We start from the raw sequence: 17,773 nt of genomic DNA on the forward strand, positions 1-17,773 counted from the left end.
GGCCTGCTGTTCTCACTTTTCCCAGAACGTCTCGGAGATAAACGAGGTGTCCCTCGATTGTACGGGAGTAGATTACGATGTCCCCCAGGTAGGCGAGTGCGTGATGCCATTTGGCGTCTCTCAGTACGCAGTTGATCCGCCGCTAAAAGATACTCGGGCTTCCGGACAGACCCAAGGACATCCTTAGGAATTCGTAGACACTCCACAGTAAAATATTTTACACCCTTAACGGTGCTAAAAGGGTGCTCCTGCAAAATACATTCACTGAAGCACTCTTCTATCACCCTAAGTTTTATATATACACCCTTCATTTCTGTCCAAAAGAGTGCTTGTGCTCTAAGCACCCATGATTTTATGTAGCCTCTAGCAAAGGTGCTGAAAGGGTGCTAAAAGCCTGCTCAGCAATAAGTACAGATTGTATTTCAGTACTTACATATACCTTATACAAAAATAAACGAGCCCGGAATCACGGTTAAAGAACCGCCAGTGAGGTGCAGTTTTCCCAAAGCGCACCTCTAAAGAGTAATTTGTCTAAATTGCATGCTGGAATACTATCTTCGCAGCATAAGCTTTCCAAGTTTGTTCGCCATAATGAGCATTCCGAACGCGCCATCTTACAGCATTATTGACATGGAACAAGCTATGCCAATAATCATTAACTTTATTAACTCTTCTTTCTAGCGCGATATTCGCCGTGTATATATTCATGTAAGTTGCAGTTATTCTTCCATCAATATAAGAATGGATATAATCTTTTTGACTGTGGCCTTTGCATTTAAAGAGGTTGTAGTACTTGATTAAATTTATATTTCAATTCAGCTAAACAATCAGGCGCAAAGGAATGCCTTTCAACAATCACTATTTTATTCATATGTAGTGACATATGAATAACATGGAAATAAGAGAGAAGGTGCCTGAGGAGGCACCCCGGCTAAAATATCTGATAGCCACATCCACGATCACGAAACTAATGTGAAAATCTTGCATATGCAAGGAAAAAGGGCCATATTTAATTAGCAGTGCTTTCATACTGCCCCTCATGGGATCACGCTGTAGGATGTTCAAAATATTTCAAAAAATAGTCGAGAAGAAAAAAAAATACGCCATCAAAGTTATTATCTATCCTCATCTCCCCCATTTGCGCAAGTTGAAGCCGGCGAACCTGCTCGCCCACTGCTCGTCCACCTGTCACAGGATCCTGTGACAGGTGAACGCCGGTTTGCGCTCCTCGCCTGGTCGCATCTCTACTTGAAGATAGCCTGTGATTGCGTCCAGAGTAGAAAAGTACCGCCCTTCACCGTTGTTCGAAACAATGTCGTCCCCGCTCGGGAAGGGGTATGTATCCTGTTGTGTGACCGCATTCAGTCGCCTATAGTCCACCCACAGTCATGAGCTACCGTCCTTTTTGGAGACAAACACACCTGGGAATCCCCAGGCGCTTGATGAGCGGCAAAGAGTGCCCGCCTAGCTCTGTCGGTAGTCTATGAGACTCTTAATCTCAGGGTCGTGGGTTTGGGTCCCACTGTGGGCGCCAGTTGCAGGGGTTTGTACTAGGCCACCAAGCGTCTCTGAGCTCTAGGCACCAAACTTCGAGATCCCGCGATCTCACACCTCGGGAGCAGTTCTCACACCTGCAAAGTGGTCATGAGATGTACGACACAACACAGAACAGGACTTTTGCCCGGGACCAGATGTTTGCTTGGTCTTCCCAAAATCACTGCTGATGACCTCGTGGACGACCGTATACCCGTTTAGATGGGTCTGATAGTCGACGGGACAAGACGGCGACAACAAAGAAGTAAAGCGTGGAGATGGCTACCCTGCATCCTCTCGTTGTCGCGGCTCCCTGTCATCTTTCTTCGGCGGTCACCGGTGCCCGTCAAATTTGGCGCATCTTTTCCGTCCTTTTTCGGCAAGAGCGTCGCAGAACCGGTACGCTCCTACGCCAGGCGAGGGGAGAGGGAAACACGGCGCATTGGAGCAGCCCTTTTGAGTTACTCACCCTCGGAGAAGAAGGTATATGTCGGTCCCCTCGCGGTTCCCCGCGATCGCTGCTGTATCAAGCAAGGAGCTGAGTTCTGCTATCCTTTTGCGGTGTGGTTGAAGGGCTGTTGATGCGTTCTCTAGTCCCATGGCCTAGGTGTTTCTACACTGTAAAAAAAAAAATTGGTCAAAATGACGGAAAATTCTTGGCAGCTCTATTTCCATGCATTATCCGTCATTTCAATTGATGGTGCTTTTAGTCATTTTGATGTTTACTTGTCAAACTGGAATACATTTAAGCCGTCAATATGACAGTTGACCATCATTTCTAAATGACGGTGCATTTCCTCATTTCGATAAAATGTACTTAAGTTGTAAATATGAAAGTTGATTGTCATTCTCAAATGACGGTTCATTTCATTACTTGGTATAATACAATTAGGCCGTCAGTATGACGGCTGGCTGTCATTTCCCCATGATGGTGTTGTTAATCATTTTGATGTACTGCTTGTGAACCAGGAATACAACGGAGTCATCATTGTACCATTGTACAATGTGCCGTCATATTGACGGTTGTTGTGTAAGTTTGAAATACATTTAAAGCGTCAATACGACAACTTGGCATGTTTACATTTCACGGTCCAATGACATTAAGTACTTTTTTCTTCAGTACAGCATCAGTTAAACGTTTTTTATCATTCAACATAAGGCATATTTAAGCCATCAATATAATGCTATAAGAATCCATCAATATCATTTCAGCTATTTGAATCTGAAACACATTTATTTAGAATTTCCTACAGCATCGGTTATAAGATGCTGAGCAAAATTTAAGTTTGTGCCGCTCTGAAATCGAGCCTCAAAGCTAAGTTCAACTGCTTCTCTTTGTCATTTGGATGTGTTCCTTTTTATTTTTAATCAAGGACTTCCACTGCTGCTGCTGTCAAGCTGCAGACTGACTCGCAGAATATCTTTAAAGAAGTCACAAAAATTAGCACTTTCAAAAAAACTTTATTGTTATAAATGCACTAAAATGTAAGGTAAAAATACACTTCAAACTTGCAGCAGATCCTTCCCAAAATCATGCACGGTGTATCTAGAAAACAGAATATGACGTATACTCATATTAGATACATGATCATATTAAGGGTAAATAGAACAATATGGGGTCATAAGAAAACATCCAACATACGCTGAAACTAAATTCGGATGTAAAAAATACAAACATTCAAAACGTGGGCAACTTCTGTTACCATCATTGCATACCAGTAATTTCTATAAAATGAGACAACAGAAATCTGTCCAACTCGTATTTATGAACTTTGAGTAATTTTGTCCAGCCTCTTCCCTGACTCTGCAGAGATAGTGATTTTATCAAGCTAGCCTGACATTCCAGTTTCCAAGTCCACTTATCCCAGCTGTTATTTCCCAAAGCCTTAGAAAATAAACAATTTGAACAGAGATGAACCACAAAAGTTGAGATGACAGTCAAATTCTTTATAGTATCGTAGTTCAGGTAAAAATTTTACACTGTCGGAAGGAATGGCTTCATTTTCTCACTTCATTACCATTTGATCTCTAAACCATTGAGATTATATTCATGCAATTACTTTTATGTTTCCCATGTGAAGGGAACTATATTGGTCAATTTTCTTACTTTGTCTGATTTTTTCAGTTAAAGAACACAAACGCTTAAAGTCATCTTTAATCCTAATAATAATAATTCCTCAAGGTCAAATTTTATCTTATGGGGCACCTCATATGCTGCAATTTAGGCACAGTTTTAGTTGAATGCATCAGTACCATCTCACTCAACTGGCCAGCTTCGAGAAACAAATTGTCCCTCCCGCAAGGCACATTTGCAACCGCCACAAGACCGACAACCAACTTTTCAGATTCACTAGGGCTGCAGGAAGGTTAGAAAAATCAAATTTTGTACAAAAACATGACTTTAAATAAACTTCCAATTGCCAACATGGTGGAGCAAGAGATTCGCAGTTTTGTTTCCGTTCTGATGCTTGACTGTCTCAGCACATTGTTTACATAGACGACAAACAGTATTCGATGACAATGGCTGTAGTGGTTCTGCAAGCCTAAGGCAAACATGGGCTTAGACGAAGTTTAGACTCAAAATAAACCTGCCACTGTGAGTTCACTTAAGGGTAGATGCTTGGGCTTGTTGGTTCATGGTATAAAAGGAAAGAAGCATAGCAGAAAAAGACATGGACACACGGTCAAGACACACAGTGCGAACTTCCAACACATGTTTATTTTAGTAAAGAAAGGTTTTTATACCTTCATATTACACTGGATCATCAGGCATGCACTAGCAAAGCATATCTGACAGATACACAAGTTCCCTTGACAAAGTGCGACCAAAGGGCTGCTTGCATAATTTTCTTTGAAAAGGGACAATCACTGGGCTTCAATTATTTTACGTGTTAACCTGTTTTTATGCACTTTTAAAACCACAGGCTTTCTGAGACGGGAAATGCATTCACACACATGGCAGTGAGTCGACAAACTTTTCCCGCACATGCTCTTCTACGTCCAGCCCATGGTCCCGAAGCTTATCATTCAGGCACCTGCCCATTTCTCCTACATATTGTTTGCCACATGGGAGAGGAATTTAGTAGGGAACATCCTCAGAGCAATAAACAAATTTTTCCCCAAGCTTCCTTGTGCAGCAGCCAACCGCCTTATTGAGCTCTCAAACATTTTTGTGCACAGACGACTCAACTTGTTAGGAGCCGAAAAACCCGCTCTGCTGCTAGATCACTGCGCTATTTTCTTTTGAGCCCAGCAACCCAGTGGCAGAGTTATATTTTTCGGCTCCTTATAAGTTGAGTCATCTGTGCACGAAAACGTTTTCAAAACTCAATAAGGCAGTTAGCTGCACAATGAAGCTTGAAGAAAAATTCATTTATTGCACTGAAAATGTTGTCTATCCAATTTATCTCTCCTATGGGCTATGGCAAACAATATGTAGCACAAGTGGGCAGATGCTTGAGTGATAAGCTTTGGGACCATGGGCTGGGCGTCAAGCGCATGTGCGGGAAAGGTTTATCGACCCAATTCCATGTGTGTGAATGCATTCCCCATCTCAGAAAACGTGTGATTTTAAAAGTGCATAAAAACAGGTTAACACGTGAAATAATTGAAGCCCAGTGGATCGTCCCTTTCGAAACAAAATTATGCAAGCAACCCTTCGGTCGCACTGTTGTCAAGGGAACTTGTGCATCTGTCAGATACGCTTTGCTAGTGCATGCCTGATGGTCCACTGTGATATGAAGGTATAAAAACATTTATTTACTAAAATAAACATTTGTTTCACTTAATGTCTCTCCTACTTGCGTCCATGTCTTTTTGTGCTACATATTTCTTCTTTGAGCTCACTGAACGACCACATTTTCTGGGACACTTCTCTGCATAGTCTTGTAGTTCATGTGGCTAACCACTTTCAAAACATGGCAGTTATAGCTGCGAAAAGCCACCACTGCTACTGCGTTGCACTGCAGAAAGGTGTGCGAAGGCACTCACAATTCTGGATCATTTCTTGAACATTTCCAAGAATGTGTGCAAACGCAGAACACTAGATTAAATGGAAAAAAATGGTCCTTGGCGCATGGTTTTGAATAATATTCGGAGCGTTCATTAGGCAAAAGTACTGTGATGCTGTATGTTCTTGGCAGTTCTTGTCAATTTCATAGGGTTATTCAAAAATTCTAAGCATTTACCTGATCTCTTAATGATGAATTAATCAAGATTGTTGTATTTGCGAAGAAAGCAAGCACATGTGAGCTCTGCGAACTTTGAGCAGTGCAAGCTTTGGCAGTGGACGATATCTCTGAACAGTAAGAGCTTGCAGCCATTCGTGTGTACTGAATGAACCCACTGATGATAATAGACTTGCTTTTATTTGGCTCCTTTCTGGATTAAATTTTCTGTCTGATCACATTTTCGGCCCCCTTGAATTCTGAATTATTGACTTTCCACTCTGCATATTATATAGTGGTTCGGCTCTTTGCAGCAGCACTGCGGCGAATATAAAAGGTTTGAAAAACTTAGAACATTGGTTCTATGACTACTGCTGTGATTCCATGAAAATGTAGAAATAATCGAGAGTCGGAAAACTCACAGGTCAGAAATTTCGCCTTTGAATGCTACATAGTTGGTCGTTTTACACATTGCCTGCTTCAAATCTCAGGAACTACAGATATTCAAATTTTTGGAGCTGCAAGAAATAATCACAGTAAAGGGTTTTTTGCAATTTACTTTAACTACCACAGCAACTACCAGCTGCCGCCGAATATTTCCTCGCCTTATTCTCAGACGAATTTATAATACAAATGAATTCTTTCTTAATGCACTACACAATTTGCAACTTAGCATTTTATGTCTAATGGTGCATCAATCAAGTCACACTGAACAACACTTTCTTTAAAAAGCCTTTCATGTAGGAATAAGCTTCCTTGAACTAAGAGGAGTGAAGGAAATCCTAATGCATTGTGTAGATGTGCATTAACTCTAGCCACTGCTATAAGCTATCACAGTAGCACAAGCCACATAACAGTGACTGTGAGCAATTCAAAGGTCAACTCACCAGTGTAAAAACACCCGTAGCAGGCTCAACGACCTCGGTGAAATACCGCTGGCTTGCCCTTTTCCTCGGCCCTTGAAAGGGTTTATTTCTCCAAAGTACCTATAAAATATGAATAGCAAAATAAATTAGATTGATTTGGTTAGCGACGCTGCTAACAATGGTGCATTAAAAAGCAGAGTGGTGGGAGAAGCAAGAAAGTAAAGATATGCATGGAGGAGTAGTTCCAGCATATACTCAATAATTTGTCTAAAAATGGCAAGGCCAGTGATGGTATGAAGGAGCACTGAACGAGGATAAAGAGGGTACGCCTCAGTTCGCAAGTCGAGCCAATGTTTCGATAAGTAGACGTCTTCGTCTGGCATGACATGGAAATATGACATGGGAATGAATTTTGAGTATGTCAAGAATTGTTTTCCTTGCCACCTCTTTTCTAATTACTTTGCTTCGTTAGTGTCGCAAAAATGAAATAATTGTTAAACCTAGCTTGCCATTATTTTGCAGTTATATCATGGGCACGTCTTCCATATATTCTAATAAACTGAGGCAAATTCTCATAATTTTTTTTCACCTTTCCCACGACTTTTTAGTAGCCTGTATCTATGCGTAATCGAACATTAAACACTATAATACTCAACAAAAATATTGATTTATTTATACCACGCACAACTTTTGATTAGGATAGCACATGTTACCTCAAATATCTCCATCACCGGCCTTGGTAGAACGAGAGGAAGAAGATGGTTTACACGGTATGATGGAGCACTGAACAAGGGTAAAGGGGATACGCCTCAGTTCGCAGGTAGAGCCAACGTTTCGACAAGCGGACTTGTCTTCGTCTGGGCCTAGACGAAGACAAGTCCACTTTTCGAAACGTTGGCTCTACCTGCGAACTAAGGTCTGCCCCCTTTACCCTTGTTCTTAGACGAAAACAAGTCCACTGCAAAATAATGGCAAGCTAGGTTTAACAATTATTTCATTTTTGCAACACTAACGAAGCAAAAGTAATTAGAAAGGAGGGGGCAAGGAAAATCTTGACCTACTCAAAATTCATTTCCATGTCATATATAGTGACTCATATATTTTGGCATATAGTTGTCTAGAATGCCTTGAATGTTTATAGTGCATAATCTTCTTTGAGGCTGAGTATGCTGAAGTGGTGAAGAAAAACATGTTTGGGACATCCTGATGGCAGACATGTTCACACTCTTAATATGCTCAACTATACAGAATCATTTCCTACTATACATGCTTCAAGAGGAAAAGAGGGTAATCTTCAATAGTAGTAGGTTTCAGTTAGGGCAAAAGAATTAACTTACTTCAAGATGCAGCTAAATAAATCGAAGCAGCCTCGACATATGACGATGAGCGACAGCAATGAAACAACATTTTCACATTATTACCGTGAAAGCCTTAAATATCAGCCCAAAACACAGGACGCGAACTCAAAACCTTCAGGTAGTTACGTGGGCAACACCTAGAGTTCAGTAAAGGAGGCTATTAGATCTCATTAACAAATTGGTTGCTTCCTATTCAACAAAGTAAATAGAATGTACTGTCATCCTCAATACGAGTTGCAACACATCGCGAGTGAATCAATTCTGGCATCCATGCAACAATAAATTAGTGAGCATTTTGGGAGAGCATGCAACTTGTAAAAATAATAAATGAACTCTGGTATCCATTTCTTCAACTGAATGAATAAATTGTGAGCAAGGCTATAGTCAGTGTGTGCCAAGAACATAGCTCCTACTGCATCTTGTGCGTTGTAGTGCATATTAAGTGCGACAGTACATTTTCAAAACCTTTTATGCAAATCATAAATGTATTAAGCACATGATGTAAAATGCATTACTAATATGCATGATATTTACTAGTGTAAATTATTTATGACTGCCATCTTGCCATGCTAATTACCTGCTAAGTATTTTTTTTACGCATGATAGTCAGGCACAACTAAAGAATGAACCAGCAGTTGTTCTACAAGTCCCTTCAGCAATTGCCATCAAACAGTTTCATGATGGCATGGTTGATCCAAGTGCAGAGTGTTTATTCACCTTTCCTAATCATCAAAATAAAAAATATCAGTTGTGGAAGTTGTTCTATGGAACCCAATATATACAAAGCCTCAGCAATGATTAAATTGCTCAAAAACTAGAGATGCAATTCTATTTATTTCCTAGCAACTAAAGGGCTTTATCCTTATAGTAACACATGTCTTAAATATGTAACCAGCACAGAAATTACAACACCTGATGAAAATATTTTTTTCCATCATTTGAAACTCATTTACCTCTGCGAAAACACCATAGTAAGAGGACGCCAGGTGGATAGGAGATATTGAACACGAAGAACGCTCCAAGTAGTAGTGCCATTGCTTTCTCCATGCTTGCAATGCTAAAGCACTCTTCATCTACTGCCAGCACAACTCGATGGATGCCCCCCATGTCTGAGCCTGCTTGTGAAAACCACATTACTTCACATAAAACGTCATCACGGGTACACAAAACAATTATGATTTGCAATATACTTTGCATAAGTACACTGACAAATATGAAATGAATCTCAAGAATAATAACATACAGGACTATTGTTTCCATATTAATATAAACTGTCCAGTTGTAAGATGAGCAAAAACTCTGAGCATGGTGCAACCCGCCTTTCTTGATTTAGAACAAGTTTTTCTAGCAAGAGCATTGCTTCTACAAAATGAGGCTATCTATTAACAAGAAAATATAATAATATATGTACACAAAATAGACTCGATTGGAAAATGACTACTGACAAACCCTAAGGATTACAGCTACAACTTTGCCCATCTAAATAAAAAAAAAATGTTTACAGTATCTTCTAATTCTAGCAACAAAATTATTTAAAAGTAATAGCACTGCGAACTCATACTATATTTGACTTTGTTTTGGCTCAAGAGAAGATGCCCCTGCGGCCGAAGAAAGACAAAATCTTATCAAACACCTTTCTCTGCGCATGCGACCATGGTGGCGGGTATAGTGGCGGGGCTGCCACGCAGACGGCTCTCTGGGCAAAACGCAGCAGCGGGCAGCTCTACTGTGATGTTGACTGGAGTCGTGTAACGCTTGGCACGCGGTTTTTTCCGCGCGTACGTTCGCCTACTTAAGTACAGAGAAAAGCTGGCTGAGGCTTTCAGCGAACATCGTCCCAGCAAAAAGCAAAAAGAGACAGAAGGTATTGTTATCAAACACCTTTCTCTGCGGACTACAGGTTGTCACGCGGTAGACGAAAGACAAGCTGGGCCACCATGGCCGCACTGTGGCCCGCAGCTACGAGTTATATGATAGCTCCCAAGAGCAGCGCCGAAGGACGCAGGTGTTCAGGCGGGCGCTAGGCCCCGCCGCTTGAGCAAATTGACTATGAGCGTCAGCAAGACGCCATCTTCCAAATTTTCCGCGCACGCCACATACCCTGCCCTGGCGGCTAGGCGTCAAAGAGAGATAAAACGATCTTCAAACAGACGGCAGCTCGCCAGGCATCGGATGTTAATCCTTTCAATGTCTGCAGTCACCAAAAGTAGCAAAACACTCAAAATTGATCTGTGCATTTTGATATAAAGAAAACAGCACAGAAAAAAAATACAGCCAGCGTTGTCCTGTGCTTTTAATAGGCGACTGCAAACGTTGAAAATATGAGCCTCGTGACATCACTCCGGTCAACAGCACAATATTTCAACCCGCTGCTGGGTTTCGTGCTTTTGAACACGCGAGAGCCCTCTCTGACTGCTGCTCTTCAATCACCGAGAACAACGTACCATTTAACTTATGCACCGAGCGGTTTGGGCGCCCGTCTCGACTGCGGGAGGTGGCCAGTTCGAAACCCACCGCTGGACACCCACCGGTAAAATGGGTACAAGCGTCCCCGGCCCGGCGCCCGGCTCTCTCAGGGGTGTGCGTTTGGAAGAGGCTCTGCTAACCCTGCTGTGCTCCTTAGAGGGCTTAAAGTTTCGAACAACTAATGACCTGCAAAGGTCGGGTTCTCACAGGGCTAAAAGAAAACAAACTGGGTGTGGGCAGCTGTCACAAGGGTTTCGAGCACTAAAAAAAAAAAAAAAGGGCCACATAATGGGCTGTTGCCGCGGAAGGCGGACTTATTGTTGTCCGATGGCGGAACGAATCACTGCCACATCGGCGCAACTACTTGGGCCGTGGCACCTTTTCCCAAGCATTTCACCCCAGAAGACCCGAGCACCAGGCCGGGTGAAAGCTTGTACCCATTGAAAAAACGGTGGGTAACCGGGGGCACTAGGGATCGAACCCGGTACCTCCCGAATGCGAGGCGGATGCTCTAACACAAGGCCACCGCTTCGGTATCACGCCTAACGTGCGATCCATGCGCGCTTTAAAAATTACTTGCACAATGCGCCGCGAGCACCCTGGCCGTGAGCCACGCCATTATCACATATATTCAGCAACCCCATCTCCACAGCAACTCCTTCCTAATCACCTCTTATACGTAATCTTTCAATTTGTGAATTTAAGACGAGCAAACCAAACCATGGACATACTTTGCACAAATACGCGTGAAAAATTCACGTTCTCTATACAAATATATCGCGCCTACAACTTTCCCTTAACGAATGCTAGCGGACAGCCTTCTGTCGTCATGTGGAGCACAATACGAGCGCACGCCGGCTGCCTTCAGATGCATGTTTCGCATAAGTTCGCCGCACGCGCTTGTATCCTACACCACAAGCTCCAGAAAGGCTTCAAGTAAATAAAAAACACGCAGTACACTTACCGTAATCAGGCGGACTTGGTCGGAGACTGCAGCTTCGTGTGCGGGGCCGACTCCGAACCACGCCGTCCTTTTGCAAAGTGCAATACAAAATGGCGCAACACACACAAAAAAGAAGGAACACGAGAAGCCGACGAAAACGGTGCAGGAGACGTCGACTTCGCACGCAGTCAACGCAGCGGCAGGCTGGGTCTCGCCCGACGCCGAACAAAACATTGCCATAGGCCAAGTTTGTGTTTGTTTTTTAGGACTCCTGGTCTCTTCACTCTCTCCCGCTATTTGACTCCTCGGCGCAGTCTATTCTGTTAGCGTCAGCGATGCATCAAACTTAGTAGAGGGAGGCCGTCAAAGTGACGAATATTTTTTACAGTGTAGACATTATCTTCTGTGAAAAATTATATGTTTCTGCACTTGTATTTTGATAATATGGACGTAAATCTGCTTAGGACACGCAGGCACATCCATACGTCTTGGTTGAAGCGTGACTTCATATGTGGGCTGGTATTTTAAGCTCTCGCATAATACTATTAAAGGATGAGCTTAAATGTGCCAAATACTGCAGCCCCTTACACTGATAGGGCGTGATAGGGGAATGATGTAGCAGGCAAAAGAAGCTTCCACAGTTGCTTTCTCAATTCAACTAGGGTTAACCAGAGCTACATCACAACTAATTTATTATAGGTTATTCTGGTAGATATACAGATGTTCATCGAGATCTGATGTGCTTTCCGTAGACTATACACTACAAGATTATACAAGAATGTACACTAAAAAAACGTCTTCGGGAAGAAAAGGGAGCAGTCGTGCGGTTATAGAGTGGCTAGAACCGCTGCACTGCGTTGTGCCTTTGATAATCCTTATTATCTTTAATGTGGATGTGTGCCTTCGTCTTTGTAACCGGTGGTACTTACGAAAAAATATTACAAGAGTTCAACGCTGCTGACCCAAATATTGAGCAATAGCATCAGCTGCGGGGGACCGAACGTTCTTCTTCTCTTTTTCTTCTTCCTCAGCCCAAATATAAAGCTCCGCATTAACCAACCCCTATGAACGTGCCTTAGTGGTCTATAGAAGTAATGTGAATGCCAGGGTCCTAGTTGGCTGATTCTGACATAACCGTCCCATGTGAAACGAGAGACCCAAGTTGGCAGCTCCTGCCAGCCCACATATAAAGCACCGCTTTAACCAACCCGGATGAACGTGCCTGACGTCACGTATCACGTGAACACCAGCTGCGCCTCTAGCGCGCCATGCCGACCGCTTTTCTGTCACGTGGGGTGCAACGTCACGCGCTGCGCCGTGGCTGCGACCATGCTACGCCGATCGCTTGAATTTATAGCCTAACTTTCACCCTAGTTTCACGTGGGGTGTTACGTGAGAGCGTCACGTGGGTACGGCCGCGCCACCCTGATGACTCGAAAACTAGAGTAGTATTGCTTTCGCAATAAAACTTCCGATCAGAATAATGCAGGTGTCTCTACAGTCTGTTAGTCTTCACGGAGACATCTATCAACAACATAAGTTATCGCATGGTTATTTTCACAGTTCTCTACATCCGCAAACGTGTCGGCTGTCTCTGCTATTATCATGCACCGTGTCTACGGCAACCAAATCGCAATCGAACAGTCGTCGAGGCGTAATGATAATGATGATGTCATCAGTCGTAATAACACATACCCCCAGCGAGGGACTGGCAAGGGTCGTTGCAGATACAAACACATTTAATTCCAAGGAGTTGAATGTTTGGATAATCTGGGCTTTATTCGCAGTGCTATTAGTACTTACCCCACATTGCAAGTTCACAGCTAAGAGAAGGACATCGTGACATTTACCAGTAATAGCGAATAGAGACGGCTAATCAATGCAAATGACATGAAAATCCTACAGCATTTATTTGTTTATAAACGTCAACACTTGGTCAGTTTATCTTTTTTTTTTTTCGTTTGAGTATGACTTCATGCTACGAGGAAACAAAAGAGCTGAAATAGAAAATAAAGAAGCACTGTGGAGCAGATGCGTGGAGGAGCAGCCATCGAATCCAGACACGTGCCCACACTCCTTTTTCAGCTGATCATTCGGCAAAGGACTTGAAGGCATCCAAGGCGACGCGCTTGCAGGTGAGGGGAAGCCTTTTCAGTGCCGACAACGTGTCGTCTTTCGACGCTGCCTAAATCGCCTAGACGTTCTCTCACTCCTCACGATCCTTCTTACGCGCACTGGAATCCCTAGCCTCTCAAGATATCCATCACGCCTGTTTGATCCCTTGGCAACCAGTAACAGAGGTGTCAATCATCATAGCAGGTACCCGTGATGTCTGGGCAACCGCAGTGCAGTGACCTGCACGAGACCGTTCAAAGCTCAGCGCCAATGTTTGCCAACGGCTTCCCTGCTCGCCTCTTGACTTTTCAATCAAGCGCTCTCTGTACAAGCCCCTGGGCGGCGGTGGACACCCTCTTGATGTTGGCCGGTGGTGTTTTCTGCCTGACTTTCCAGTTCTCCCACAGGGTTTGTAAGCATGCATGCCTGTAACCCTCTGCTGCTGTGCTTATAGACTGCTTCCTGATAGCCTGATTGCTTGTGCCATTATTCTGCAGGCTGTCCATGGTCGCTGGGAAAGAGCCATCTGTAAGCGATCAGTGGAACAAGGGCAGAAAGGAAGGCACCGCTGCAAAAGGGAAAGAGTCGGCTGCCGCCCCACTCGGCCAAAGCAGTGGCGCTACATCTAGCTGCTGCACCTGACCTACGTGCGCCGTTTGCGCACCAAGCGATTGGGAAGGCACCTGAACTTCTTGACTAGCCCTGCCACCGCAGCAGCGCTATTTGTGACATTGCAGAGCTGGGTAGAGTGGCGCAGTCCGTGGCTCTTCCTGGCTCCCGATAGGAGCCTAGAGCGGCCGTCTGCCTATCAGTGCCGGGAATCCTGGCCCCACAGAAGCACTCCGGCAAACACTTCTTTGTTGCGCTCTTTTGCATCTCATATGAACGTTTATTAATTTTTCAACGCATCTGTTTTCGATCCTTTCTTTTCCTTATTTCGCCGATTCCGCGTTTTCTTACTTCTTCTCTTTTTTTCTGTTTTCCACTGCTTACGATGCTGCTTAATAAAGTATGCGCCTCCGAAGTGTTCGTCTCTCTCGCTCTGTTCTAACGAACGGAAACAAATAGTCACTGGCAAATGTGGCATGCGCATGTGCTCTTTATAACACATCTTAGACCCCTAACTTTGTTTTTGCTCTCTCGTGCGCATTTAAGTTTCCATGAAAAATACACTACAAGTGGGCCACTTCGGAGGAATAAAATAAAGTGGCTCGAGTTAAAGTTATGCTCACGTGTAGGCATTGGCCACCAGATGCAGATCTTCAGGCTGTTAAGCATTCTGGAGAACCTCACATGCGCTCTCACAGACTGTCACGGCTCACGATACAACGAGAAACATCCGATGGTATCGTATAAAATAAGGGAAAATAAACGCCATCGGACAAAAAAAGTGTGACGAAACGCCCTTTCGGCTCTTGTTCTTACCTTGTTCTTGCACATTTTTGATCGCTTCTGCTGCCGTCGGAAACGAAAGGCTGGAATTGATGCCATAACCAGCTATTCAACACGTATGAAAAGGGTGGCGCTGGTGAATAGTATCAAGGGTATATAGCCTGCACCCATAGCCAAGAAAGTAGAAGGTTGTAAGTGTCGATGTATAGCTCTATTGTAAGAGCAACGGATGCGATATTCGCAGGTCGTTCGTTCGGCTCCTGCCATCGGCGCGTTATTTTTACTTCTACATTAAATTTATTTATATTTCACCCTAAACTGATTACAGCACTAATTTAGCTGAGTAGCAAAACCTAAAATTGAAAGAAATAATTACCGACGCTTTCGTAGACCTCGCCCTCTGTTGTCTTAATTCCTTCCTTCATCTAAACATGTTTCATGTTTGACAGGGAAAATTCGACCCGCTGCGAAAAGGGCGCATGTGGGACAGAATTAATTGTACAATATAGCCGGAAAGAGCCAAAGATTTCATTTGATCTGAGAAGAAAAATTGAATAGAGTTGTATCCAGTCCTGCTCGGATTTTGCGAACGTGTGCGCTGCCTTCTTTTCAAAACGTTTGCTGTTTGATTGATTATACCTATTGCTTCCCGATTCTTAGGCGATCCCGCATATAAATATTCGCCCGTGTCTCGAAGTGGTACTGGAACTGATCTTTGAACCGGACCCAAACTCAAAATTTCACCCGGAACCAGAGCCGACCAGAACCCGAATTGTTTCCGCCATCTTGGAACTTAATCCGAACCAGAAAACAGAAGGAACCGTTCCAAACCGATTCCCAGTAATTATTACAGCCCACTTTTGCTGGGTGCTTACCTTCATTATTTTTTTCTTTTATTACTGATTATACAGCGCTCTATTTTCTTATTTCTAAAGCGCCACTGCACACCGCAAACATCTAAACTATATTAAAAAATAATCACTTGTAAAACGATGACAAAAAGAAAATATATTGCCACATCCAAGCACCAATCTCTCTTGTCGGGCTATAGTTTCACCCCTAACATGGGTGGCCGCTTCGCTGCGCAATGACTCCGCTCACGGAGAAATCTGCGCCGTTCGAGAGCGTTCTTAGGCATGAAATAATAGCATATTATTTGTAAGTTGAGGTAAATATTTAGATAAATAAACACATAACCATGTACAACTAAAAACCTAAAAGGCGCATCTGTCAAAAATAAAATGTCACGGACATTATTACAATATTTCATTTTCCCATCCTTCGATGACATCGCAATGAGGCGCATTGCACTGCATTGCACGTCCTTAGCAGTTACATATCGATTCGATGCCAACATATCAAATTTGGTTGACCGAGACTTCAGATTGATTTGGCGACGCTAATGGTGAGAAGGCCGCCTTGGGCAAGAATATACCGGTTTGTACATGAGTTTTATCTGAACTTAGCCCAAAGATTAGTCCTTTAGTCGATTTCCACTTTTGTCTTCTCTTCCTTTCCTCCAAAGCGATGACTGCTTGTTTTATTTCCCTTGACAACTTAAAATATGCCAGGAATGAAGCTCCGGTGTTCAAATGTGAAGACTGGGTGGAGCAAGAAAATGGGTGAAATACCTGGTAGTAAAAAAAAAAAGTGATTAAATGGCGTTCGGCTCCAATGTCGGAGCCTCATTCTTACACATTGCCCATCGCTTCTGCTGCCATTGAAACGAAAGGCTCAAATTGATGTGTTGACCTAGCTATGCAACATCTATGAGCATTTAAACATAAGTCAGGGGCGACGGGAAAGCTTCGACCAGCTGAGGGAGCAGTGTGACAGAATTGTTTTACGTTCCTCGATACAGCGGCGACACGAGGCACCCTAGAATTTTGCAATAGAGCCCGATAAGACCACGTACTACTGAGGAATAGAACAAGCTGTCTTTTGATGCGATTTTTTTTTCATTGATTCTTTCGAAAAAACGTTTTGCGTCTGTACATGAAGTCATGCTTAGTGTTTTTGTATCATCATCATCAGCCTGATTATACCCACTGCAGAGCGAAGGCCTCTCCCATATTTCTCCACTTCACCCGGTTCTGTGCTATCTGCATCCACTTGACCCCTGCGAACTTCTTAATCTCATCCGCCGACCTAACTTTCTGCCGCCCCTGCTACGCTTTCCTTCCCTTGGAATCCAGTTTGTTACCCTCAGCGACCATCGGTTATCCTCTCTTCGCACTACATGTCCTGCCCATGTCCATTTCTTCTTCTTAATTTCCACTAGAATGTCGGTAACTTGAGCTATTTCTCTGACCCACTCTGCACGCTTTCTATCTCTTAATGTTACCCCTACCATTTTTCGTTCCATAGCCCTCTGGGTTGTCCTCAACTTAAGTAGAACTCTCTTGGTTAGCCTCCACGTTTCAGCCCCATAGGTGAGTACAGGTAACATGCAACTGTTTTATAATTTCCTTTTAAGCGATACCGGTAAGCTGTTAGTCACTATCTGCGAGGGCTTGCCAAATGTACTCCATCCCAATCTTATTCGAATAGTTATTTCCTTTACATGGTCTGGATCTGCGGTTACTACCTGTCCTAAGTAGACATATTCGCCTACTACTTCCAGTGCTTCGGTATCTAACGTAAACTGCTGCTCATTCCCGAGGCTGTTGAACGTTACCTTAGTCTTGTGCATATTGACTTTTAAGCCTATCTTTCTACCTTCCCTGCCTAGGTCATCAATCATTATTTCTAGTTCATCCCCCGAGTTACTTAATTATAATTTCCATAAAGAGTGGTGTTAGGCAATGATACACGATCTCCCCAGTACTATTCACAGCTTACTTAGAGGAAGTATTCAGAGAATTAGAGTGGGAGCAGTTAGGGATAAGTGTAGATGGAGAATACCTCAGTAACCTGCGATTTGCAGCGATCATT

General features: G+C 43.3%; 1 long non-coding RNA gene across 1 annotated transcript; it reads right to left on the reverse strand.

Annotated features, from left to right (window-relative positions):
• Nucleotides 1-3,001: 3,001 nt before the first annotated feature.
• On the reverse strand, nucleotides 3,002-11,527 carry LOC146202819 (uncharacterized). The gene is made up of 4 exons (XR_014702317.1): nucleotides 11,354-11,527; nucleotides 8,877-9,038; nucleotides 6,587-6,685; nucleotides 3,002-3,079 (listed from the first exon to the last, which is right to left on the reverse strand). It is a non-coding gene; the product is annotated as an uncharacterized LOC146202819 (long non-coding RNA).
• Nucleotides 11,528-17,773: the final 6,246 nt, after the last annotated feature.

Source organism: Amblyomma maculatum, chromosome 1 (assembly GCF_055883805.1).
Source record: "Amblyomma maculatum isolate TAMU_Amacu chromosome 1, ASM5588380v1, whole genome shotgun sequence".
NCBI lineage: Eukaryota > Metazoa > Arthropoda > Arachnida > Ixodida > Ixodidae > Amblyomma > Amblyomma maculatum.